The sequence below is a fragment of the Berghia stephanieae genome, chromosome 14, assembly GCF_034508935.2.
Source record: "Berghia stephanieae isolate SIO BIC M18660-M18661 chromosome 14, UCSD_Bste_1.3, whole genome shotgun sequence".
NCBI lineage: Eukaryota > Metazoa > Mollusca > Gastropoda > Nudibranchia > Aeolidiidae > Berghia > Berghia stephanieae.
The window spans coordinates 18,984,285-18,986,784 of record NC_088373.1 but is presented as its reverse complement, the minus strand read 5'-3'; the positions used below and the strand labels follow the sequence as shown (position 1 = coordinate 18,986,784).

Here is a 2,500-nt window from a genome sequence, read left to right as displayed (position 1 = left end):
TTTCTGCATAAAGCAAAATGAATGTTATCAGATTTCGGAAAGCATCTCCTCATTTCTTTGTATTTTGAAACAGAAAGGTAGACAAGTATAAGATTAAAGTAACAGATTATATAACCCATCGTCTCAAACTGCATTAGGCTATGTCGGGATAAACCTGATGCCAAAAAGGGATGGATTGTCTACTTAAAGTGAACCAAACAAATTCGCCAAATGAGTAGTTTATAGCAATTGATTGGTTATATTATGAAAAAAAGAAAACCCAAAAAATCAACAACAAAAAAAAACAAAAAACAAAAAAAAACAAAAAACAACAAAACAAAACAAAAAAACAAAACAATAAAAAAAGGAAGAAAAAAACCCCCCAAAACCCCCCAAAAAACAAAAAAAAAAAAAAAAACAGTAAAAACAACACAAAAAAAATTAACAAAAACAAAAAAAAAAAACAAAAAAAAACCCCCCAAAAAAACAACAAACAAAACAACAAAACTGACAAACAAAAGAAAAAAAACCCCCAAAAAGAACATATCAAAAGCATTAACAAAGTATTTGGTTCCTAGCATCTAAACCAACTGTTTAGAGGGAATAGGTAACATATGAACAAAGAAAATATTTATAAATGAGTTTGACATGTGCCTTGAAGTTGAATAGTAATACTGCGAAAAAGAAAAAAAAAAAAAAAAAGACATGGAACTTAAGAAGCACAACTCTGAAAGACTTAAGAAATTTACCGTATTTGTATGGGTTATCTTTCTTAGCTCGCAAACTTTTGACAGGCGAACAGCATCAAATCACGTCCTGAATACCTCAAGAATTAATGACTGTTACATTGAATTCAGTTTGATGTTCTGAAAAAGGAATAGTAAAGAGCATTTTTAAAAAGTAAAGAGATAGCGACATATTATTTAGTGCTACAATTTCTCTTATCGAAATATTTGGTAAATAAAATAAAATAAAGGTCAATTAAAATCAAAATAATAATGTAAAAAAAAAAAAAAAAAAATGAAAATTAAAAACTAGAGATATCTAAAGAAATGAGTAACAGGCACAAAACAAGGAGAATTAAAAAAAAAAAAAAAAAAAAATTATGCGTCAGCCGGGAGTCGAACCCGGGTCGATTGCTTGGAAGGCAACCATGCTGACCGTTACACCACCGACGCGCTCGAGTAGGCGGCAATAGGAAGTAGGTAGTTCATTGAGCTAGTCTAGTAACTTAATCTTCACTGATTAGATCTTGAGAGCAACGCTGTCTAACTATTTTAGAAAAGTTTCAAGTTAAAATGTTGATTGTTTTAAATCAGCATCCTACCACAGTCTCACTCAGGAAGGCCTTAGGAAAGCTCCTCGTGCTAGCATCACTTTCAATTTCAATGTGTATTTTTTTAAAACTGTGGATCTTTTTTTTATGCGTTTATTTCTTCAATTTTTGTCAATATAATGTTACAATAGACGTCTAGAAGCATTTAAATAACTCGACTCGAGAACAAACAAGCCCTCGTTCAGGACACCTAATTTAATTTTGATTGAAGATATTAGGCCTATAGTATTTTATTTTCTTTTGTTTGTTTTTTGTTTTTTGTTTTTGCCAGAACCGTTTTCTCCTGCCAAAATCTGCCTAATAATTAAATCTTATTTTGCCATCCAAACTTTGACTTATTTTAAATACTTTTATTTTTCATGAACATTAGATTAATATATACATGATTTTAAAATATTCTTACGCAGCACAGCGTTTTGTCTACACCCTTCTTCTTTTAAAACAACTTTGTAAAAATAATAATAATATAAAAAAAAAGAGTAAGAAAAAATAAGAAGTGGATTTAGAAAAAAATTGAACTTTTAATAGAAAAAAAAAGCCTTTAAGAACATTAGACTGCCGAACTCGGATTTACTGAACAGAAATTATGTTTATTCAAACAACAACAAAACAACTGTTGTACTGTAGTACTGACATGAATGGCTCTTCCACTAACCATGTACACATTCCCTGCCTGAGTTCCATTGAATGTGAACAATGAATGATGATGATGATGATGTTATGATAATGATGATGATGATGATGATAATAATAATAATAATAATGATAATAATAACAATAATAATATTTAATAATAATAATAATAATAATAATAATAATAATAATAATAAATAATAATAATAATAATAATAATCATAATAATAATAATAATAATAATATAATAATAATAATAATAATAATAATAATAATAATAATAATAATAATAACAATAATAATAATAATAATAATAATAATAACAATAATAATTATAATAATCATAATAATAATAATAATAGTAATAATGATGATGATGATGATGATGATGATGATGATGATGATGATGATAAAGTAATAATAATAATAATAATAATAATAATAATAATAATAATAATAATAATAATAATAATGATAATAATAATAATAATAATAATTAATAATAATAATAATAATAATAATAATAATAATAATAATAATAATAATAATAAT

General features: G+C 25.7%; 1 protein-coding gene and 1 non-coding gene across 5 annotated transcripts in view; one reads left to right on the top strand and one right to left on the bottom strand.

Moving 5' to 3' along the window:
• Positions 1–2,500, top strand: part of LOC144960006 (uncharacterized) — a 219,998-nt gene that overhangs the window by 25,475 nt on the left and 192,023 nt on the right. The gene's annotated exons all lie outside the window — the stretch shown is intronic.
• Positions 1,086–1,157, bottom strand: Trnag-ucc (transfer RNA glycine (anticodon UCC)). The gene has a single exon. It is a non-coding gene; the product is annotated as a tRNA-Gly (tRNA).